At 51.5% G+C, this 25,047-nt stretch overlaps 1 long non-coding RNA gene across 1 annotated transcript in view; it reads right to left on the bottom strand.

The window, feature by feature from the left end:
- The window catches only part of LOC114105528 (uncharacterized), a 48,262-nt gene that overhangs the window by 777 nt on the left and 22,438 nt on the right, over positions 1 to 25,047 (bottom strand). The window lies entirely within an intron of this gene.

Raw genomic sequence — 25,047 nt, 5'->3', positions numbered from 1 at the left:
CAGGGGACGGGAGTCTCCCAGGAGCCTCAGCCAACACTCAGGAGCTACCTGGGCTTGAGCCAAGGAGCCCTGGTAAGGAGAGAAGGAAAGACGGAAACCCTCCTCCTCAGGAGGCTGCAGAGGCTGCAAGGACTGAGCTCCCCAAAGACTGTGGCTCTATTAATAACCGCCCCGCCGCTTGCCGCCAGCACCGTCGGCCTCCTTGTTTGCAGAAGATCATTTTCAGATCTTTCAAATAAGTGAAAGGGTATTTCCAAAAGACAGAAGCAGGGCACATTCAGAAATGCAGATAGTGCCATGTCCCCAGGGTCCCCACAGTAGCCCCACAGGCCAGATCTGTGCTCAGACGCATTTCGGGAGAGCAGTTTTCCCAGGAGGGGACTGGCAACAGGGCTCCCCTGGGAGGGTGGCCAAGTCCACGCCAGCCCACTCTCTCCAGCAATGTTCTCTGGCCAGCGCTGTGGATGGCCAGAGAAGAGATGCGTGACTCTGAGCTTCCCTGGCTCCTCAGCTGTCCCCTCCCCCTGCAGCCTGCCCAAGGTGCCAGGAGGGTTCACTGTGAACGCCCGGGGACCGCCCCTCCCCCATTTCCTTCCATTAATGTCACAACATTTTCTGTAAAGTGGGAGGGAGGATGTGGGATTTTGGAAAAGCTCGGTCCTTCCCCTAGAGATTCATTCACAATGCGCCGCCTAGTACAAGGGACGTGAGAAGTTAGGAAATAAAGGAGGCGGCTCAGATCAGCGCATTGTGTGCTTTCCAAACATCTGGGGGAGGGCGGGCCAAGCCCTCCGTCGCACCAGGCCTTTGGCAGCAGGGCCGAGCTGTGTGGTGCAGAGGGCAGGGTGCACCCCCTCCCTGGAGAACCTCTCCCTGAGCTGCAGGCCGCGGAGAGCAAAGCCTCTCCTGGGGTCACGGCAACACGTGGCTATTTGTGACAGTCTTTTATTTCTCAAAATTTCACGTAGTGTCCCCCAGTGTCGTGTACACATGAGTCAGTGGATCTGCACCAGTTCCTACAGGACTTATGGCCTCTAGTGGCCATGGGGAGAGCAGTTGGGGGCAGTTGAGGAGCCGGCCCTTCTGGAAGGAACACCCTAGATGACTCTGCAGGGAAACGGCCCCCTGTCCCATGACCTGAGAGCCTGTTTGCCCCCCCCTCTCTGTGCTGGGGATCAAGCCCAGGGCCTCACACATGTCAGGCCAGCACTGTCTCAGGGGGCCGCACCCCCAGCCGGGTGAGCTAGCATTTCTAGTGGGGCTCACAGACTGGCATCCGGACCCAGGATTTTGTCAGCAGTGCCTTCCTGGGTGGGCAAAGAGAAACGGGAAGTAAGTGACGCACCAGTGGCCACATGGGTGGAAGGGGACCCTGGTCCCCCCCGTTCCACCACTGAGAGGGGAGGCTTCCCAGCCAGCCCCTGCAGCTGGGATCAGCATGAACTGCCGCAGCCCAGGCAGCTGGAGAGGGCACACCCCACCATGAGCACATGGATTAAAGTCACAGCGAGTGGCCATAGGCCCCAAGGTCCCCGGGTGACCCTCAGTTTTACAGGTGAAGAAAGCAAGGCCTGTAGATGGGAAAATAGGGAGCCTTCCCAGGTCATGCTGGAAGGGACACCTGGGCTTTTGCCAGCTAGTCCCCATGGGACAGCGGCCCAACCTGCCAAGAGTTGGAACCCAGCTCGCCATGCGAGGCCTGCTCTCCCTTGTCTGGAGATTTTGCATGAATTGATGAAATTCCCGGGGACTCCACGAGGGCTCCACCTGTCACTGAAGGAGCCAGGAGGACCCAGGGGGGACTACTTCCGGTTTGCCCCAATTCCAAGGAAATCGCTCACATGGATTCCACCTGCCACTATGCACTGGGGTGGGTGGAGACCTCCAGCACCTCCCAGAGTTGGGACAGGCCCCAAGGGTTCTGGTTACACATACCTAAGGCCGGCCACCCTCCCTCCCAGCTTGGCTCAGCGCTGCTGTTCCTGCAGGTCTCTGGTGCTCAGGTCCCCCACTTAGCGCTCCCCATGGCGGGTGCAGAAGCCACTTGCCCACAGACCTGAGGGAAGCCTGGGTGCCATACACCACGCTAAATATGAGCCCTCGTCAGGGGCCGGAAACGCAGCCCAGGTCAGCTCTGCATGCTCCGAGCCAGCTCCTCAATGTGCTCTTTCTGCTCCTGTCAGCAACCAGAGGAAAGGTCCTGGCATGGAAGTCCAAGGAGGGACGAGCGACGGGAGCCCAGACGCCCACCCCAACTCCCCCTCACACCAGAGGGCAGGGTCTTGGTCCCTGGAGTTGACCCCTCCATGCCTCTACTTCCAGGAAGTACCTGGGGAAGTGAAAACCAGTTCCTCACCTGTGAGAGGCCAATCCAGAGCCCCCAGGCCCCCCACCCCAGCAAAGGACACACCTGAGCTTGTCCTACCCCCCTTGCCACCAAGGGCCTCAGCAATTCATAGGAAAATGGCCATCGAGGCCTCCCGGGCTGTTCGGGGCAGGGCTGCAGGTCAGCTTGTTGAGATTTCAAGCAGTCGGTGGGAGGGTAGGGCCTGCTCAGTGAGACCAAGGTGTGTGGATCTCAGGCCCCTGTTTTTATTTCTCAGAACAAGGTCGTTGATCATCATGGACTCTCTTTAGGGACAAGATGGCTCTTTGGGCAAGTGACCAGGGTTTTGAGCTGCTGGAGATGTCAGGGCCAGCAAGCAAGCCACCAGCATTGCCCATATCCCTGATGGGGATCCTGTGTCCAGAGCAACATCCACATGGCTCCAAGCGGATTCAGAGCCATTTGGAAGGATCTGACCTGAGAAGCAATTTCTCCAAAGTGTCCCCCATCATGACATACCTACGCATTGCTCCGAAACAGACTGTGTCCTCGTGGAGGGACTTCCAGGCCCCTGGCAGCAGAGCGTGCTTCAATCCAGGGCTGCCCCGACACACCCCGTGCCCTTGGCCACCACACACTGAGCACCTCCCACCTCCCGGAGTCTTCTCTCAGGAGAGGGCTGTCAGGATTATCCTGAGGCACAAGGAGTCCCACAGCCAGCAGGTCAAGGGTGACACACATCTTGCAATCCAGCATCCTGGTCACCAAGTCCTGCAGCCACCTGGGGTAATCAAGAGCTCACAGAGGACGCCACAGCTGGCCCCCAAGGACCATGCAGAAGACCTTGGAACAGAGAGACTCTAACAGCTCCCTCAGTTTATACCCAAGGTAGAAATGGATGGAGGTCATGACCCAAGGGCCTCCCTCACTAGGTTATTTTCTGGTCTAGTCCTGAAGAGGACCCTCACCTTGGCCACTGTATTGGCTCCATAAAACCCATTTTTCAAAGAGCTAAATGTCATAGACATTTCAGCAGATATAGTGTGGTTGACATAGCAAAAGGCCAAAATTACAGATGACCTTGTGAACAGTTACTAAGAAATGCAAAGGGCCTCTGGAAGGCTGGCCTTACCCCCAAGGTTGTGTGAGGACACAGGAGGGATCCACCCCTTGGGGAGAATGTGGACGACACACAGACTCCGTGGGGCCTCCCCATCACCCGGGGCTCAGTGCCACCTAGCACATAGGTGCCTGCGCGTGTGAGCAGTGCAGATTCTCAGGCTTCTCTAAGTCTTCTCATTGGAAATGGAGGGGGTGGGGTCCAAAGGTGCATGTTTCCACTTCCCCAGGTGAGTCAGACAGAGGCAAGCACTACGAGTGGAAGGTGACCATTGTAGCCACTGTCCCTAGGCTCAGTCCCTACTGACCACAGTGACTGCACTGCTTAGGTTCCTGGTAAGCAAAACTTAACTGGACGGCTCTCTCCAGAGTCCCCAGAGTGGGAGGGGAGATCCAGCAGCAGCTTGAAGCCTCCAGGACTTTGAATGAGTCTTGGGGTGGCCTAGGGTGATAACCTCCTTTCTGGATACTGAGCCCCAGGGGGTGGCAAACCTGCTCCCTAGTGCCCCCCCAGATCAAAGGTCCCTCCAGCCTCACAAGGCTCACCCCCGACTGCTTCACCCCCTCAGCTCATGAGGCCATGAGAACACCTGAGCCCCGATGATGTCCACTGGCATCATGTGAGGGTAGGATCTTGCTGCCATGGGGGAGGGGGGTGCAAAGCCCACAGCCCCTGAGCTCCGCACACACAGCACCCGTATGCAGAGGGAGGACACCCACAAAATGCTCCTAAGAGCACAGGCAGCAACTGGGCCAAAAAAAAAAAAAGTTGAAAAAAACATAGTTTGTTTATCATTTTAAAAAGCTAACCTCATACAGGAAGTATGAGAAAAAGAAGAAAGAAGAAGAGAAAAAAAAAAAAAACACCCGCGACACACTGGCAGGGCACACTCCTGTCACGGATGACATGAGCCTTCCTCAGTTTCCACGCTCACCTTGGCAAAGGCAGGAACAGCCCCACAGGCAGGGGACCCAGTGCACGGAGCACAGGCTTGCCTGACACAGGGAGGCACCCCGGCCGGGCCTGCAGGTGTGGCTGCCCAGTTGGGTGGACATCTAAAACAGAAACTGCCTTCCTGGACCTCCAGCCCCTCCTGCCCCTCCTGCCCAGGCTCTGCCCCTGTGTGTGCTTCAGGATTGGCATGATCGTGACCCCTCTCCCTCGCATCCCCTCCAGAACGGGACAGCCCTGGGACAGGGGAGCGCCACCCCCTACCCCAAAGCCTTCCACGCAAGCCTGGGGCCATGGGCCCTTCAGGACAAGCCTAAACCGGCAGACCTGCTTGAGTCTGATGGACCCTGACATGCGACCAACCCCCGGGGCAGCCAGGAGCACAGGGCAGCCAGGAGCACGGGGCTGCTGCTGCTGACAAGAGCCCTCTGCCCTCCATGAAACGCAGCTGGGTGGGCTTTTTAAAACCGGGGGTGGGGGACTCACAGCCTGGACTGGAATGCAGAAAAAAATAGGGAGACAAAGGACACTTCCTCTTTCGCAAATCCAAACAGTGAAGAGAATAGGAAATAGAAATCCTCGGTCCCCACATTAAAAAACCAAAAGACAAACACCATCAAATATGCCCACGTTGAAACAGAGAGCAGATGAGGAATTTTTTAAGTCATGGCCATCGCTGTCAAAGAAAGCAATTACTCAAGAAAGAAAAGAGAAGCAAGAGACAGAAAGAGAAAAAAGCTGTGTACGGCAGCCTCTCAAAACAGAACCCAACCTGCCAACCCTTCTACAGCCAGTCCTGCACCCGTGTTTCAGCCTCTGTCGAAAAGGTTAATAATTTTCCTACCGAAACTAAATGTGGGTTGTGAAAGAAACATTAAAATGAAGAAAATTTCCCCGTGGCTGCTAATTTATTATCACCAAAGCCATCAAGTTTCAGTTTGAGTTATTTGTATTTATTTGTGAAAACAAAGATTAGATAAGTAGAAACATCAACCCCATCCTAAGTTTTGTCCTGGAGTATCTGATTTTGAAGGCGAACAAAATAAGACCCTCATACACGTGCGCGAGTACACACACACACACACACACACGCACACGTACACACACAAAGCATGAGAAGGCAAAAACAAGACCCGAGTCTGCCTTGAACCCCCATCATTTTAACAAGATGCAAAGTCTCGTGTGGAACATTCACATTTGTTTACAGTCTGTCCAGATATGAAAGTCGATGTCTAATTTTAGTTGTTGAAATTTTCGTCAACTGTATTCCCAGACGAGAAGGTTTTTTTTTTTAATTTAAAAAAAGAAAAAAAACCTCAAACTGAAAATTTTGCTTTACACTTGGAGAAGTGCACCAACAGCCATTAATTCAGTGGGGGAGTCTTGGGGAGGAAGAGGGAATTTAAATTCTGCTTTCAAAGATCAAGTGAGGAGTTTTGATAGACAGGTAAAGCCGGGAAGAAACCCCAGGCTTCAGGTGCCCAGGTGGCTTTTAGCTCCCGTGTGCCTCAGAGGCCAGGTGGGCAGACTGCTTTCTGAAGTCTTAAAAGCCATCCAAAGATGAAATGGTTAATGAGCCTCCCGGGGAGCACAGACGCCTCTTCATGTATTTCCATCACAACATCAACACCAGAATGAAAAAAAAAATATAACATGCAAAAAAAAAAGACCTCCAGTGGTCTCACATCATCGAACAAACTGTTTTTCTACCTATTTTGTGTTGCTGGCTTTTGTTATCAACCCAATCGGCAAATTGTGGCCAGTTTTGTCATGGTGTAAGCAGACATTTTGTTCCCAAAAACTGCTTTCAACATTTGAGCTACCAAATACAGTTTATGAGAAAATGAACAAGCCACAGGCACACAGAGAAGGTGCCTCTTCTCAACAGATTAACCCCTTTTAAGGTTAAAATGAAAATAATAATAATAATAATAATAATATTAAAATATTTACACTCACATATATGTACATATATAGAAAAACAGAATTCTAATAAATTCAAATTCTTTAGCAACCTAACTAATCACTCCTGGAAAAAGAATAATTAATAATTAACCAACAATTGGTTTTGAAACCAACTACATGATCCTCCCTGATCGTCACCACCACGGCACCATGAAACTCTACATCACAGTTAATTGACAAAAAAATCGCACACACCAAATAACGTTTGAAGATCAAGATCCCACAGGAGTCGATTGAATTAAACTAAACTCATCGGTGAAGCAGTCATTTACTACTGAAAATAATAACACCCACGTAGTTCATGCTATATGTTAATATTGAAACCAAATAGGAGTCTTACACCGCAAATCATTTCTTTAAAAAAAAATATAATAATGAAACTTAGTTAAGATGAAAATTCGGCGTTTTATTTTATAAAGCGTTAAAATAGGAAGATCAAAAATGATGGAGAGCTGGTGTGGTTTTTTGAAAATCTGTCTTGCTTGATTACAATAACAAATTAAAAATGGAAAAAAAAAAATGAGAGATTCTCTCCTAAAACTTCAAGAACAACTCCTCAGAGGCAAAGCAGAATTTCAGGCAGAGGCTGAAGAAAACCCCCGGCTGTAGCCCTCCCTCCCACTGGAAGGTACAGCAAGAAGTACAACATTTTTAGCCTTTTAAAATACCAGCATGCCCACACACCGTCTCAGATTAAACCAAGGAGAAAATGACACATTCTGAAACCATTTTCTAAAGCTTCTTTTCCTGATAACACCGAGGCACTTACAATCAAATTAATGAGTTTCTAAAAAGCCCAAACAACTCTCCATAAAGAGATAGGACTGTTCACAGCAGCCTGTGGACCCTTCTAGATTTTTTTCAGGCAGCAGACCTTGGAGCATTTGCCCCGGCTGTTTCCATTTAGAAAAGCTGAACCGTCTTCCACATCTATTTTAAAAACACTCCTGCTCGGTGCTAGGCTAATTAAATTGAGGAACACTTTGAAAAAACACCAGTCAAGTCAGCACAGTAGCTGTCTGACTTCAAACCATTCAAAACTTAGTTGCCTCTTGCTCCCGAGGTCCTCTGCCCGTGTGGACCCTCCTGATCTAGTCCTAATGGAGCACTTTTTAAGTAGTAAAGAAAGGAAACACCCACAGAGAACAAGAAATGATCGTTTCTTCTGAAAGTAGATTTCTTCCTAAACTTGTGTCACCAGCAAATAAATGGCCAAAAGGACCAAAAAAAAAAAAAAAAAAAAACAAATAACAAAGTTTAGGAAGATCACTGGAAAAATACCTATGAATTGACAGAAAACTGAGCCTGAGGAATTTCAGATCATTAAGAAAGGGAGAGACATTCGTGGTCAGCTTCAAAGAGCCTCAGAGAAAGGTCGGTGGTGTTTCTGGTGAATTCCCATCGAGGGAGCATCTGGGCAGCCAGAGGCAGAGCGTGAGGCTGCTTCACCCACACGGGATTCAGAATTGACACTTTATCTTTCTCCTTTCTGTAGCTCTCGACATCACGAGGCTGTTCTGATGCTTTGAAGCAAGCAGCCTGGCTCAGGCAAGACAGCAGCATTTAAAAACAGAGGGAACCCTGAGAGAACAGGGTCAACCAAAGATGACACCCAGAAGAGGACGCGGGGGTCCCCTTCCTCTGCTCCTGTCTGACATTTTCTGTAAGGGGATTTTACCCTCCAATGCCATTCTCAGGCTGGTCCAGCAAAACTGAACTTCACATTCAGAAAAAGCCTGTCCTGAGCTAACAGATGTCACTCTTATAAAACCACACAGATCCCCGTCCCCCGAAGCGAGGCTTGGGAGATGAGGGTGACTTTAGTCATCTGGAAAGAGTGAAACAGGACACAGTCTTCAATCGCTTTCTTCAGAACCGTTGTCATCTGAACTTTACTTCACCACAACATGTGCTCACCAAACAAGTTCAAGTTCACCCTCGATGGTCTCTGACACCCGGGAATTTCTTAAGAGCAGGGTAGCGCAGCACTAAAGTTTTCACTCAATAAACAAAAGCTTTTTTAAAAATCCTACTTTTTTTTTTTTAACAAGTGTATGAGTCAAAATGTAAAACCTCCTATATTAAAAATCAATCCTTTCAGCACAATTACTTCACATGAAAACTAGCTGATTTATTCTTTCTCTTCTCCACAAAATGCATTTGTTATCACCAAGATTTTTAAAACCTCTGTTCTATTTAGAGGCAGAAAGTGTAAGTAAAATGTAGCTTCCCCACCATTTAATTTTTTTTTATTTGAAGCCAATCTATCATGTTTGAAAAGAAGGCAACAATTTTGTTAAAGCAAATCTGACTTTAGGGCTTAGGGCTGGCTCCACTATGAAATCACAATACCAAGTATTTTTTTTTTTTAAGTCAGGAATAATTTTCTAGAATCTAGAAATAACTTCAACTGAGAGGAAAAAAAAAATTTTTTTTTTTTTTTAAATCAAACAGAGAAACCCAGAAACTCAGAATTCCTGCCTTGGGCATGTGAGTTTTTCACATTTCATTTTCTCTTTTTTTACAGAGGAAAAAACAAAATGGATTTCTGGTTATAAAATTAAAGACACAGCAAGCCTAAGAAGTTTGCAGTTTATTTAACACTAATTGACCTGAGTGAGCTCAGGAAGGCACACGGTGCTATAGCTGGACTCCACCCGCAGTTCCCCTGCTGCAGAGGGCTGGGTCTGTCCCACCGAGAACAGGATGATTTGGGCCATGAGCTCAGAGCACAGCTCAGTGATTTTCTGGAAGGGACCATTAGCACAGGTCAAAGGCCCGTGGATACACCCAGACCATGCAGAGAAGAGTGTGCCTGGGACAGTCACCTGGGCCCTGTCCATGTTGGCCTGAAGCCTGCTGAATCGCCGGAGATGCCAATCAATCTCTTTATCAAAGACAGCTGAAAACAAAACTGAGAGGAGCAACTTGTGGTTTCACGAAAATGTATTTACATGAAGCCTGTTTGACAGGGAGTCCAACCGGGCACGATGTCATCTCTGATGTGCCGCGGGTTTGACATTTAGAGATGTCAGAGGTTGTCAGATTGATCTGCAGTCTCTACTTGGTTGAGATGTCACCCTCCTACCATCACGTCTTGTTTTGCTGACTTCCAGCCTAGAAGTCTGAAGATTCCACTCTGTTTACCTCCTGCCCACCTCCCAGACCCTCTCGCTTCCCAACCTGACATCTACTCCAAAGAAAGTAGACCCGGGGACGACATGTAGAGCAAAGGCCCACTTCCACACGCCATCCCAGGGATGACAACGGGACGCAGGCCACGGGGACAGTCTCAGGGACAGCGAGGTGTTTCCTGGGGTGGAGGAGGACCCCCCCCCAGCCCACTCCTGCCCTGCAGGCTGCCTTGTGGACCTCGTCCTGACATGGCGGGCTTTCCTTCAGTGGACACTGAAAAAGTTGATGACGATGAGGAAAACCCAGAGAGACACCGAAGACTTCACCTCCCTCTTTACAGACGTCCCATCAAAGGAGCGGGAAAGTCCCTGGATGAATATCTGTCTTCAGGTCTCTGTCCATCCTGTAGCAGCCAAGAATGACCCCTTTGTTTTGTCAAAAGATGGAGATGTGAGTCACCACCCTTGCGCTGTCACAGAAATCGTGCTCTTTTCCAGATGTCCCTTCCCGTCTTGCCTACGGCTGGGAAACACACGTCCCAGAGCCGACCCCAGTGAAGTCTCCCAGTGGTGCCCCCAAACCTCAGCACCTCACCCTGGGGTGGCACAGGTCTTGCAAATAGAAAGGGAAGGCTGGTGTCACCAGACAGAGCTGCACACGAGGATAGGAACTCTGCGCCTTAGGACCCCTCTGCCTGCACTTACAACCCGGAGGTCAGGGACCTGGGAGTCGCAGGGCTGCCAGCAACAGCGTTCTTAAAGGATCACAGGGAGAAGACACTGCCGAAGCTCTACCCCCCGTTCATCATTGTTCGTAGTTTGTTTTAAAAAGGTCTTTCCCCCAAGCTCACCTCTTTCACTATTGATCATCTTGTTTAAGAAAAGAAAAATTGTGGTCTTATTACACAGTAGGGTGACTGTAGCAAATCACCACGTAGTTCAGAAAGCTAGAAGAAAGGAATTTGAATGTTTTCACCACGAAGAAAGAAAGGGTGACTATTTAAGGAGAGAGAGGTATTAATCTGATTCAAACATTACACAGGGTAGACAGGCACCAAAACACCACATGGCACTCCACACACCAAAAAAAAAAAAAAAAAAAAAAGGACACCTTTTATGTTTGTATTTATCAGTTAAAAAATAAATGTGTAACAAAAAGGGTGAAGCAGGTGGTGTGCCAATTCCATCTCAATAAAGTTGTAAACTGTGGCTTAAAGTCTGTCCGTGTGGGTTGCAGCTGAAGCCCAGGAGAACGCACCCAGAGGAAGTCCCCATCGGGCCCTGCAGAGTAGTGAGAAAAGAAAGCAAGACAGGGGACCTTTTAGGGACAATAATAACGGGGACCTGGTACCTGTTCTGCACCTGTCCTCCAGCAGGAAATAGCAACCTTGATTTATTTCTCATCTCACAGGCACCAGCCTTCCTTTATCAAGAGCTCTCTCTCCCTCGGGCCTGGGCGCCGGAGCTCATTGGAGAAATCACTGAGGCCAGTGTATGATGGGCAGGAGGCTGGCCCCCCGGGCAGCAGGGGTCTGTGGCCAGCTTCTCCAGGCTCAGAAGCCCCACTCTGCCAGACGGAAGTTCTGCGCCAGGGCAGAGAGGCCCCAGGGAACAGCTGATCAGCCAGTTTGCTTTTGGGATTAGCTCTGAGAAGGACAGAATGACAACACAGCACCTCAACAGTTCTGACAGAAGGACCCCCAAGTGGCAAGGCTGGCCTGTGACACACACCAAGTCCTCCCTTCCAACCAGCCCGAGGGGCCTGCTCCCCACTGCCTCCTCAGAAGCCCCCGCACCCCGCCCGGGGTCCCTCCTCGGCTGCTTTGTGGTTGGCACCGTCCCCACTGTGTTTAGCCAGCTAAGCTTTCTTTGCTCTGCGACTCGTTGCTAGGGGACGAACCCTGCTGGCCTCCCGAGGAGAACCAGGGCAGCGGGCGCCACTCCTCAGTGAAAGAGCGCAAAGGTCTCAGTTTGGTGACAAAAGCAGAAATCATCCTGGAGGGACCCTCATCAGGACAGCCACGTGTGCCCCGCCACGAAATACACACGGTCTTCAGTTTCCACACTGAATTTCTGCCCTTGGTCACCAGCCGGGTGTCCCGAGGAACCGCGGCTCCTAGAATTGCTGGGTCTTGGGCTTTACTCGGTTGTCAGCCTTTATTTACTTTTTTTTTTTCCCCTCAGAGGGAAAAAAGGAAAGAAAACCACATCGTCAAAGCGTTTAAAAACACAAACCAAAGGAAAGGGTCTCCCAGCTCTGAGCAGGTGCCGTGTCCCCACAAGCACCCAGGACACCGTGGCTCTTCTCCATCTGTGTCCCCCCAGGGGCTCCAGATTGGAGTCCAGCTTCTGGAAGCCCAGGGCAGAGACCTCCTCAAACTTGAGTCACCTAGATCTTGGGGAATGTGGCATCCCAAACCCTGCCTGTGCCTTTCATGGGGGTGTGTGGCATCTGGCCAAGGCTGGTGACAGTGACAAGGAAGCTGGCAGAGGTGGCAGGCCCCTGCCACCCACACTAAGCAGAAGTCCAGTTCCACTCTGTGGCATGAAAGGCACGTCCTCGCCCTCTTGCTGGGAGTGTGGGCCTCAGCACGGCAGCACCGGGCCTCAGCGTCAGTTTCCACTGGGGGGTCAGGGCCGTCAGGATGGGGAGGCCAGGGCTGGGGAGGCCAGGGCTGGGGCTGGCACCCTGCTCAGCACGAGCTCCACTCAGGGCCGGCTTTGCTGAGGACCCGCTGAACGGGCTCACCAGTGGCTGGGAGCAGGAACTGACCTCGCACATGGGATTCCACACCAACCAGCACGGCCACCACAGGACCAAGGAGGTGAACAATGACCCCACAAACCAAGGTGCCATCCTGGGCCCACCATGTGACAACCCTCAGATGCAAATATGCCCCTCCTCCTCCTTCAAGAGAAGGAGCCAATAACAGGGTGGCCAGGTTGGTGGCCACAGCTCAGGGAAGGACCCAGACACCTGCGGGCCCAGCCCTGGCTCTTGCTCCACTGCTATTCGAGTCACGGCCACCACCCCCACCAGCCCACAGAGTCCTCCCTTGGGCCTTGGTGACCTCCCCTGACAGATGCTCAGCCCACCCTGACTCTCCAGCACCAAGCTCCCTGCCTGGAGCACCCTGGGCCTCCTGCTCTCTGCCTGGTGCACCCTGAACCTCCTCAGCTAATATTCTACGACTCTCGCTTCTCAAGACTCTCTCTGTGTTCCTGTCTCCCACCCCGAGGCCTCCTCAGGCAAGGAGGAGGCTGCCTTCAGGATCCGGGACTCAGCCTCTGCTAAGGGTAGGAAACCTCTGGGCCCAGAGAAGCTCCTCAGTGAGACCATGGTTTTGCCAGGGCTGGGCCTTCTCAGACCCACCTGTGCACTACCGTATGCCAACCCTCTCTCCTCCACCCACACCATTGCCATTCCGAGCAGCCACGTGCCCCGCAGGGAAGCCTTTCATGCCAACACTGACTCGAGTGGAAATCTTTTCAAAAATGGCTTCTTCAGCCCAAGAGCGGTGCCTTGGAAGAAAGCAGAGAAGCAAAGCGCTGCAAAGATTGTCCATCCAATTAAATAACATTTATCTTTGGAGGCTCGAGTGTGTGACCTCTTCACCTTCACAGTCACAGCAAGTCTGGCGCACCTAATCCAGCCCTCTGCTGAGAAGCCTCACGGGCAGAGACCAAGAGAAACGCAAGGCATCCTCACCAAGATGGCTCCAGGTGCATGGGAAGGAACCGTGGAACCGGCCTAGGACGCAGCTTGGGCTATTCTAGAAGGGTCTTGCCTGGTAAAACAGAGGCCTGAGGGCCCAAGGGGAGGTGGGTGGGGAATTGGGTTCAAGGACAAGGAGCTGGCTCCTCATGCTGGCCACCCACTGTGGCTAACCTGGCTTCTGCCCACTGCCACATGCCGTAGTCACTGCAGAGGTGTGCACCAGTGCGCCCACCCCACACGCCCAGAGGACTTTAAAACACACCCAGTAGCACCAATCGCCACACAGATGTGGAAATGATTGGCAAGGTGATTCTCAGGATTTAAGTGATTCGTATTTAGGAACACACACCCCGTGGTCAGGGTCCGGGTGCATCCCCTCCACAGTATCTCAGCATTGATAGGCCAGCCCAGTCTGGGCGCTGGGTGCTGCGCTCAGGCATCAGAGAAGGAAGGAGTGCAGGGGCAGACCTTGCCTTCTCTTCCCTGGGCAAAGCCACCCTCAAGCTGCCGGGTCCCTCTAGCTCTGACAGAACACGGCCAGCAGTGTCCCGTGGACCCCCTCTCCATGCCTGCTCCATCTCCCAGAACCACACAGCACCACCTTTCCCTTCCACCACCCTGTCACTGTCCCCCTGTCCTCCAAACCCACCGTGGCCTGGAGACACGGGGAGGGGCTGCACACAGCCTCCTGACCCAGAGGTTGACAGGGCCCCAGCGCAGCCGTGTGTGTGCCTGTGACGCTAAGAGCAGAGCTGCAGACCTCCTCAGGCCAGGCTGAGGGCAGGGCAGGGCATGTTTGGGGACAGGCCGAGCTCATTAGTGGCGGCTGATAAGTGTTCCCCCAGGGGACCTGGCAGACTGTCCCCTCCCTGTTCTCCTGCTTGGCCTGTGGAGCAGGGGCAGCCAGGGTCACCAGGAGGGTCAGGGGGACCACCCAGGGCTTTGCAGTTTTTTTGCCAAGTCAGAGATCTGGCCCACCCCCACTCAGAGGCCATCAGGGAGCTCATCCCCTGAGGAGGGGACAGAATCCCCGGAGTCTCTCCACAGCTGCAAAACCAACGCTGTACTTCTACTGTTTGCTTCTTATCTCATTCTGATTTTCTTCATATAGACTGATTTATTCAGGGTGGGTTAATTGTTAAACTTCGGGTCTTTGGGGTTTTTTTTTTGGGGGGGGATACTGGGGATTGAACCCAGAAGTGCTTAACCACTGAGCCACATCCCCAGACCTTTTTATATTTTATTTTAAGATTTTATTTTTGTATTTTAAGTTGCTTAGAGCCTCACTAAGTTTCTGAGGCTGGCTTTGATCCTCCTGCCTCAGCCTCCCAGGGCCCGGGGATGACAGGCGTGCGCCACCCTATGTCTTTTTATTTTTTAAAGAACAAACAGCAAAATCCTTTTTCGAAACAAATTTTAAAGCAATTCATGTACATTGTAAAAACTAAAAATAAGTTGCAGAATAAAGGACAGGTGGGGAGCCAGAGTGAAAAGGAGGGGAAAGAGGAAGAGAAGAGGGGGAGAGTGGTGGGGAGGAGAGTAGGAGGACCCAGCACAGGCAGGCGCTCCATTCAGACAGAGCCAGGAAGAAGTCACGGCCTCCTTTTTCATTCAAATATTTATTCTGTGGAGTGTTTAAAAAGCATCTGCAGAAATCACAAGACCCCCAGACTGAGTCTTCTACAGAGAACCATCCTTTCTGGTTGGGAATCGTCTTTACTTTGTTACACGTGATACACACACACACCCACACACACACACACCAGTGAGGACCACCCGACAGGCACATTTCCCCACAGCGTCACAGCACTGGTACCAACAGCCCCGGGTCTGGGAGCGGAAGATTCAGTGTACCTGCCCCTGGGGGAGGGTTCTAAGGCAGATCACTCTACAGAGCCAGGAAGATCAACCCAAGACCAGGAGAAACACTGGAGTCCTCTGCTAAGAAAACCATCTCTGCCCGCAGGGGAAGGACCAGTCCAAAGGGGGGAGGTGGCAGGGGGCATCTTGTGGGGCCCTTTTAACAAATACAGTTGTAATGGAAAGTGTATCAAGATGAGTGACAATTTTGTAATTTGGAAAGTCAAAAGATGGTTTTTAAAGATAATTTTCTGTATGAATTCTTAGCTGTGATTCCATAAACAATATCTCACAGTAATAAAGAGGTTTTTGTGGGAACACAGACTGTCACCTTTGGGAATCCATGGTCCTAAGGTGACCCAATGCCCAAATTCGGGCACAGAAACGGTAAAGGACCACCTGAGTGTCCAACAGCTCTTGATCCAGCGTAGGTCTGCCAGTGCTGGGGACTCAGTCTCCCTGATGAGTCGGCGCATGGAAAATACTTTAAAAACCCACCCCTGCCCCTCGGGCCAGCAGCCTCGACCTGGCCAAGTGCTCCGTCTCTGACAGACATTCTCCCTGTTCCTGAGCTTTCCATGGGACCTCCTTTCCAACATCCGTGGAACTGGCATTCAGGATTTTTTTTTTTTTTTATCTTTCTGATAAGCCCATTTCACACTCTGAAGGACACTCCCATTCATAAGTTTATTTCTTTTTCTTTTCTGTAGCCAGGATGAACCCAGGGATGCCTCACCACTGAGCCACATCCCCAGCCCTTTTTACTTAAGAGACAGTGTCTTGCCAAGTCGCTCAGGACTTCACTAAGTTGCTGAGGCTGGTTTTGTGCTTGCGATCCTCCTGCCTCAGCCTCCTGAGCTGCTGGGATGACAGGCGTGTACCACGGTGCCCAGTAGGAGGTTTATTTTTAACCCCACACTCAACAGCCTCCTCCCGGGTATGGCGGGTCTGTCTGGCTGCCCTCCTTCATGCCAAATGCCCCGGGTATCAGCAACCTCCCCACCCAAGGAGTTAGGATCTTTCTCCTGCCTAAGTTGCTTTACTTATTTGATTCTTGGGAGCCTTCTGGCCACCAAACTGCTCCCGGTGACTTCTAGTTCAGCATTCCCCACTCAACGTGTGTGGTCCATTTCAGAAGAAGCTTAGAATCAGGAAAATATGTCTCAGATTAGGGGAAACACACTTCAGCCTGAAATTTCCAGCCAGCCGAGTAACAAAACCAACCGCAGTTAACGGCCCAGAGGATGGTGATCTGAAAGGGGCACAGAGCCCTGCTGTGCCATCTCCAGTTATCTCTGATCCAAGGGCACTGTCGCTCCTGTGCATTTTTCTGCCAGGCACCACGGGGCTATGGGCGGGACGGAGCCTCTGGTTTTCCCAGCAAGTTGCTCTGTAGAAAGTGAAAGGTGAGCGGGCCCTTGAGTTCTGACGCTGCCTCATTTGGAAAGGAAAAGTATGCCGTGCCTCTTGTTCACAGAGCAGCCCGTCTTCACATAGCAGGTCCCTTGTGGTCCCCCACGCAGGTGATTTCTTCATTTCACTCCACCTTCTTGCAAAGCCATCAGTGCTGCTACCAGGCACAAATGTGTTACGACAAAACCTCACACGGGTACGTGGTGTCTGCTGCCAGGAAGTCGGTGCATGGGGACAACAGCTAAGGGGAATTAAACAGAATCAGTGTTCCTTCCACCGAGGTGGGGTTTCCAAAAAAGGTCAAATGTGGCTCATAACCTTGCTTGATGCATAGTACAGTCAAAAATAAAGGCACACCTTAGAAAAGGCATAGGAAGTGGTGCTCCAAGGTCACGGAGTGCTTATCAAAAGTGGTTGCAGGAGGTTTTAGCTCCAGAGCTGAGAGAAGCCACTTATGAAAACCATATGGATCATTTTCGCATAGCAAAATGATGCTCTTAAGATGATGCTAGATAAAAAGGGGTTTTGAATGTACATTGTGAAAGCGTGGGTTAGGCCCTGCCCGGTTCAAAGCTCCCATACAGCGATGTTGTCTCCCCGCCCTGGAAAGGCTTGCTGTCTACCCGAAGAGCCAGTGGGCTGCACACTGAATTCCCTGTGGAAGGCAGGGCTCCCCCACTCACACATCTGAGGGCCATGGGGCCCTGTGTCACCAGCTCCCGTGGGGGAGTCTTCCCTGGAGACACACCAGTAACTCAGGAACCGTCCAGATTAAAGGATTCGGAGGTCCCTGCTGCGTCTCTATCACGAAGCTAATCTAATCTAATCAGTGGCACATTTACTCAGAGAATAATGGCCACTTTGCAGGGCGGGGTGCAGCACAGGGCAAGCACAGAATTCTAGGCTGAGCTCCTGCCCTCGCGGCTCCTGTCATTCAGGAAACAGGGGCTCTCTTTGGCCCCAGTTTCCCCACCTGCAAATGTTGTGAAAGGTGATCTTGAGATTTTTTTGCTCCTCTATAATTTCTTGCTATCCCATCTAGCTTCTCTAACTTCATGAAACACCGTGGTTTGAATGCCCAATTCCCATGCATTTTCTATGCTAAAATATGCATAAAAAGTTTAACATGTTAACCACTTTTCAGAGTGCAGTTTAGGGGCATGAGGTATACCTCATAGTGCTATCATCACCCCACCCAGAAGTTCTGTGCCCATCAGACACCAGCTCCCCGTCTCCCCCACCCCTGCTACCTCCAGCTTAATTTCTTCTGCTATGGATTCGAGTACTTCAGGCACCTCATCTAAGCACTGTCATGAAAATTGGTTTTGGTACCAGGTATTGAAGCCGGTGGTGTTTAACCACTGAGCCATACTCCCAGCTTGTTTTTCATTTTTATTTTTAATTTTTTTTTTCTTTTGAGACTGAGTCTCACTGAGTAGCTTAGGGCCTCCCTAATGAAATATAATTTTTTTTAACCTTCATAAATACCTCCAACATCATAGGCACCCGGCAGGGGCATAGTTTATTTGCTCTCTCCAAAGTCATTGGCACCAGTGAAGCTTTCAGATATGAAAAATGGAAGTGGGGCCCCGAACATCTCATTCACATAAAGCAAACGTGAAGGCTGTCACCCGGTGAGAATTGCCGGGACGCAAAAGCTATTTTGGTTTGGTAAATGACACACTTTTAAAACTGATATTTTGAAAGTCATTTCAGAAGTAAAACAAGCTAAGCTGCTAGCTCCTTGTCCCTGTGGCTCTCCGCACGCCACCCCCCTCTCACCGCCACAGAACTGCGGGGACAATAGGAAGTGCCCGGGGAAGCCCGCATCAGCCCGGGGACTGCCAGCAGACAACACAGGGACAAATCCTCCCAAAGAGAGGGCCACTGAAGTCCTCCCAGGGATTTAAGACCCCTAATGGAACCCACAAAACTGGGGGGAAGAAGCTTTCCTTGTTGACAGAGGGCCAAGCTCTAGTCTTAAAACCCCTCTGTAGACATCAAACACCGTTGATAAGGATAGCATCTGTCATTTGGTTTGTACAATAAGGATCTTGCTGATCTTGTCAACTTGGATGCTATAAGATGAGGTGTGACATCACAGAAAAGTCCACGTCACGGGCAGGCCAATGGGGCGTGCAGATCTCCTAAGTGAGCTTCTCTGCAAGGCCAATGTAAGAGCCAGCCCGTGTGAGCTGTTGATATCAAACAATATGGATGAATATAGAGGTCAAAAAAAAAAAGTCACTGGTTCAGAAAATGAATTGTTAGTTTAAGAGCATGGCTTGCTATGTCATACAGAGACAAACGTGGAAGTGGGGAAGCAACATTTCTAACTTGAAATGTACTTCTAAGTCCTGTTTATCTAAGATCTGAGAAAGATCCATCCACAGAAACTCAACCTTCTCAGAGAAAACACAAGAAAGACAAATGCTTCATTTTCCTTCAGAGCTGGGCGATGTCCACTCACTTTCATTCCTGAACCCTCTCTTTGGGGGTTATTACCCACTTGACATCAAACAGAAACTGAGGTTAATCAGCTAATAACTACTTCTGCTTGAAAAAGCCTCAGATGATTTGCTTATATGTGCCTAATTAAATAAACAATATACAGAGACATATAAAAATGTAAAACATGATAACCACCAAGATTCATTAAGAGGCTTCTTAAGAAACAGAGAGGAAACATGGCAGAGAAAAGCAAAGTCTTGACTTGGCCTGATTAGTTGTAGGTTCTCTTTATTACTTGGATGCAGAATTTGGAAGGGGACCATATTTTCTACAGTTTACTGAAGAGAATGACTCTGAGCTGACAAGCCAACAGGAAACACTAAAATTACTGTCCCTCTATGTTGTACCAAAGCAAACCCACTCCTGTGCTTTTGAGGCAAAGGTGAGACGGCGATGGGCAAGCCTGCAGCCCACACCAGAACCCCCGTACCTCGCGCCAGAACCCCCGTACCTCAGGACGGTGAGGACGCCCAGGGCCCGGCGCTTCCTGCTCAGTCACATCTTTAGTAATAACATCCAAACTCTCGGGTCCCGATGGCAGGGCCAGGGGCGTGACTTTCACAGGACTCTGGGGTGCGGGTTTTATCTCACACCCCTTCCAGGCACCAAGTGTCCTAGCTGGGTGGGGTGGGCACGTTCCAGAACCACCACTCACGGCTTCCTGCTGGTCCAGCTCACATCTGAGTTCCCTAAAGCCACAGCGGGGAAGGACAGTGGTCTGAAAGGTCTATGGGGAAACCAGAGTGGGTGTTCTAGGTCCCCGGGCATCTGTGGGTGAGCGTAGCCTTTGCTAATGAGTAAGACTGAGATCAGTGAAAAGGCTCAGCTTTAAAGAGAAAAGTAACCTATCTGCTGTGTAACCACGGGGCCCGGCCGTCTAAGAGTCTTCAATGATACTCAAAAACTTGGCTCGAATTCAAGAAGTGGCCCAGGGTCCTTGCAGAATATTGAAGCCTGACTTGACTTTGGGGTTCCATCTAAATATCTGGGGTGCACAGACACGGCAGGGAGCTGGTCTAGGAAGCACACAGACACTTGGGTTGCTGGGACAGTCTGCTTAGTGCTGGGGACTGACTTAGGTGGGTAAAGCTCCTGACCCTGAACAGAAAGTGAAATGTCAAAAATAGTCCTGAGAGTGCTGCCCATCTGCACAGCTGACCCCAGGATGTGCCCTGCGCTCAGGAGACACTCTGGTGTCTTCAAGAACGAGGGCCACGGTGCCAGATCCCTCAGGAGCTGACAACACCCGGGGACTGTGGCTTCTTCCCAGCCGTGCCACAAAAGGCCCCTTAAACCTAAAGCCCCTGGAAGCCCTCACCCTTCTGGAACCTTCCCCAGAGACAGGGCAAATGTCCCCACACTCACACATGGTCCCATTCTTCCCCCAGAAAAGATTCCTGGGCTGTGTAAGCAGGGGCCACCGAGGATGGCTGGGTCTGCCCTCCTCCAGGAGCAGGGTCACAGGGGAGTGTCTCCTCTCTCTCTGCTTTTTGACATTAACAGAGCTGAGCCTCCTGGGTGAGCTCTGCCTGCCGATCTGGGGACCAGGGTCCATGCACCGTCTCTGGAATCTTCCTTTCACCCCCCTCACCTGTTCCCCCCCCCCCCGTCTCTGGCCTTTTCCAGTTTTAACAATGGGCTTTCCTTAGCACTCACAGAAAGTAAAGGGACAGCAGGCCAGGCCTGGACACCGGCTCAGCCTGTCCAGGTGCCCAAGGTAGGCCCTGTCTAAGGAGCAGAGATCCTGGAGCTAGAGGCCTGGCAGCGGTGATGGGAGGAGGGGGTTAGCCTTCCCTGTGCCCTGGGGAGCCAGGCATCCCCTTCGCCAGCACCTCCCAGAGGGAGCCTGGACCCCTGGTGACAGAACCTCCCAGCAGCTCCAGGGTGCTCTGAGATCCCTCCCAGCAGCCTGCCCAGCAGCCACTACAGGAAGCCCAAGGACAGGCAAAAGGCTAGGGTCTGAGATTCAGGCCTGGTTCTGCAGAGCGGGGAGCCAGTGTGACCTTCCCGGGGACTCGGGAACTCAGCTCTCCCAGGGCCCATTCTTGGCCTCTAGAGGCAGTTCCTGGAGGCCAGTCTCTAACCCTGCAGATCTCACTGGCTGGCCAGGCCAGGTGTGCTGGGTTGCTACGGACAGGGGCACAGGGCTCTTTGCAAGAGTTTCTGTCCTTGCCCATAAGCTTGTAGTAGATCATGAAACCGAATCAGTATCACTATGGTTATAAAAAGTCACTTAAAAAAAAATAACACCCCAGATTTTTCTTAATTTGTTCAAATGACAAATTAAGTGGCTAATTAAGTGCTCTAAAGATAAACAAAAGGTCACATATTCCTGTTAAGTTGTTCCTGGTTCTCTCTCTTAAACACACACACACACATACACACACACTTTCAGGGGAAACACAATATTCTTAGGTACTCAACATGAGGAGTAAAGGAGCAAAAGATATTTTCTATAGGATGGCTTTGGTTTTTCACCTCCTTGAAATTCTACAACTTAGTTCGGGACAAATAAAGAGGACAGGGCTGAAAAGCCCGAGCCACCTCCTACAGTCCCGTGGAGGCCGTGGCCTGCGCAGGACCCGGGCGGCCGGGGACTTGGTTTCTTTATTCACAGCGCCACCTACAGGGGCTGCCGCGCACAGGCCGGGGCGGCGAGGCCCAGGGCGCCTTGTAAGAAAAACAAGGTTGGAACAATTGCCCCACGTTTTTTTCAACTTCCTGTTTATTAGTGTTTTATCTGAGAGCAGAACAAAAGTCTGCCTAAATGGGGGGGGTGGATGCCAAATGAATGTCCACGCACACACTGCCCTTGACAACACCCTTCACCTGGCCTCTGAACACCTCTGAAGATAGAGGTGAGGAGGAGAGAAACGGGAGGAATTCACCAACTTATGAAAATCACATATTAATTCTAAATTTTTGGAAAAAAAAGAAAGGGCCTTGTTCTCCCCCCAACTGTCAGACCGTTTCCATTTCTACGCTGCAGAAGGCCACATTCCATCAGCAAGAAAGAACAATTTACAAGAAATCCCCCTGAACACAGCCAAAGGGAAATGGCCCCGGGAGGGCTGCTGATGGGTGTGGCTGGGCCAGAGGAGGATGAGGAGTGCTGGCCAGGCCAAGGTGTCCATTGAGCTTCCTGGGCTCCGAGGGGGACAAAGGACCCGAGAGGCCTGCTTTTTCTCTCCCAGGAGCAGAGCCCCTTGCTGGGTCCTTCCAGGTGAGACAAGAAGCCGCAGAGGACTGCGGGGACTTCTGCCCTTCTTCCTTAACGGCCTGCCACCTTGTCCTCTGGGCTCCTTCCTGATGACATCCAACAGGAGTTGATGGCCATGGGATCCCTGGTCTGGGAGGCCACAGACGGTCCTGAAAGCAGCCTGGAATGTGTGATCAAAGTCCTGGGACATTTTCACGTTCCATGGGGCCCTTTCTCTTTTATGTCCCCTGTTCTAAACACCACCAGGTCCCCTTTATTTATGAACATCATGTTTTCACAATTCAAGAAAGACAACAGAAATCGAAGGTTATCAGCTCGGGAGACTGCCAAGACCTTTCCCGAGGCCCCAGGAATCAGGAGTTTACCATGGCCTCTCCGTGTGTCCAATGCTGTCAGTGCACGTGGCTTGCCTAGCTGCGCCTGAGCCCAGCTCCCTGTTCACAAGACAAGGGAGGAAGAAACGAGAGGCCACCCGGTGTCCACAAGAGCAAGATCACGCTGCAGAGAGCCAAGGCATACATCAAAACCGAAATGTGGATTTACTAGAGACCAGATGGCAAATGCACCTTTTTTTAATAACTGAAAGTACTAAGGGACTAAAAGTGACCTGAACCATCCCAACACTGAAGGTCACCCAGTGACACCGCATCCTTCATCTGTTGTGGTCACGGAGAACTCGCTGGGTGTGCCTTGAACTTGGGAGACCAAGAAATGTGGAGTGGCTTGTTTTCTCCCAGTGGTCTCGACCCACCTGTCAGTACCCAAGCCTAGGAAGGGGACCCTCGTGACGAGGGAAGCCCTGTGCTATGCTTGACCGGTGCACCAGAGCTATCCTCTCCTGCCTCAGCTCCTTGGCCACAGAGTTGACAGCACAGTAGCACCTGGAAGGCGTTTCGAAGCGGCTCGTCGGCTCCAGTAGAATAATCCAGAAAGACAAGCCTCCAAAGTGGGCTTCACGGGAGGTCAGGGTGGAGGCCCGGAGTGCGAGAGTCCTCCTCAGACACAGAGGACGGCCCCATACACCAGGAGGGAGGGAGGCGCTGGGAACCGGGACCTGGGGGGCTGGGGGACAAGTCACCAGGGCAGGTGGTCCTGGAATGGGAACTGCCCTGCCCTCCCACCTGCTGGGTGGAGGAATACGGGTGGTCATTGGAAAGGGACCGAGGCCCCTCTTCCAGACAGGCTCCAAAAGCCCTGTGTGCCAGGTGAACAGCAGGTGGCTACTTGCCAGTCAAGAGAGGGCTCCTGTGCACGTCAGTGAGCTTGAATTTAGTGGGTCACTTATGTCCTTAAGTATGACTTAGTGGACACCTATAGCTCACCTCCCTGGAGTCCTGACAGCCACCCCCAGGAGAGGACAGAAGTCAGGAAAATCAGTCAGGTCACTATGGCCCTCTGTACCCTGTGATGGGCCCCAGGAGGGGCACCCGACCTCAACTGGCCCAGCTTGACTGAACCTCAGCACTTGTCCAGCAAGACAAAGACCAACGTCCTTTTCTGCTGGATTTGGACATGAGATCACAATGGCAGCCACCTTGAGACCATGAGAATCGAGTCTGCTGAAGAACAGGTCACACCTAGACACTGAGCCAGGACAAGCCAAGGGGGAAGCTGAGGCTACCCATGTCATGTGGGCTGTCTCTATGTCCCCTGTTCCTAGATTGTTCACTTACAGGAGATGGCAAAGTCTGGACTTTGCTTAAGCCACTTGGAGGAGGGTGACACTTGTAGCATAAAGACTCCTGATTAAATCAGACATGCCTCTGCAGTCAGATGCCACCCGCAGCCACAGGAGACGATGGCCAGCCCGGCTCCTCCTCCTTCACAGAGTCCCCTGGGCCGGCCGGCCCACCTAACCAAAGATCGGGACCCGTGCCCGCAGTTATAAAGGCAGTTAAAAGAGAAGCTAAAGCATCCAGATAAATGTGAAAGCCAGATTAAACGGTCCGTTAAAAGACAAGCCGGGTGCGTAGCGCACGCCTGCCATCCCAGCGACCCAGGAGGCTGAGGCAGGAGGATGGTGAGTTCAAAGCCAGCCTCAGCAACTTAGTGAGGCCCTGAGCAGCTCAGCCAGACCCTACTGCTAAATAAGGTATAGAGAGGGCTGGGACGAGGCCAGCCTTCCCGACTGTGGAATCTGACCAAGCAGGGCACATGTGGGGGAGCCTGCCATAGTCCCCTATCCTGGTTTCTCACAGACTCAGAACAGCTCAGCACAACGGGGACTTCGGCCAGACGCTCACACAGAAAGACTCAGAGGAAAAGGAAATAGGAATCCAACTCCAATCAGAGCACACCTCTTTAAAAATGCGTCCTCGACACCAGAAAACTCCGATTTGCTGTGCAGAGTGTGGAAGGCCCGGGCGGAATTTGGCGTCTGACCTGGGCTGACCTGGCCCTCACTCACCTCTGCCCAGCAATTGAGCCAAACCAAAAAGCCCGCGTCACTGAGCTTAGAATGTAAAACCGAGTCCACCCAGCCCAGGACCAGGAGGGGCCCCCAGCCCCCCATTGCCAGTGGAGATGAGATGGGGGCCAGCAAGCCCACCGCTGCCCGGTGGCCATCTGGGTCCCCCGCTGTAGCTGACTGGGGAGGATCACACTCAGCCTCTCCTCGTGTCCCTAGGAGATCTCTAGCTGGTCACAGCTTCTTGCTGAAAGTCTCCATCTGATCTGGGGACATACCTGGTCCCCCTAAAATCATGCTGCCCCGAGGAAATCCATGGGTGTGGACTCTGACTTCTGAGCGGGGCTCCGTGGGCCTCATTTTACAGGGGAGGGCGCTGGTCTCTGTCCAGTGAGAGAGGACCTTGGTGGGCTTTCTCCCAA

Source organism: Marmota flaviventris, chromosome 14 (genome assembly GCF_047511675.1).
Source record: "Marmota flaviventris isolate mMarFla1 chromosome 14, mMarFla1.hap1, whole genome shotgun sequence".
Lineage (NCBI taxonomy): Eukaryota > Metazoa > Chordata > Mammalia > Rodentia > Sciuridae > Marmota > Marmota flaviventris.
Note: the sequence above shows the minus strand (reverse complement) of the source record. Positions and strands in the feature narration are given on the sequence as shown.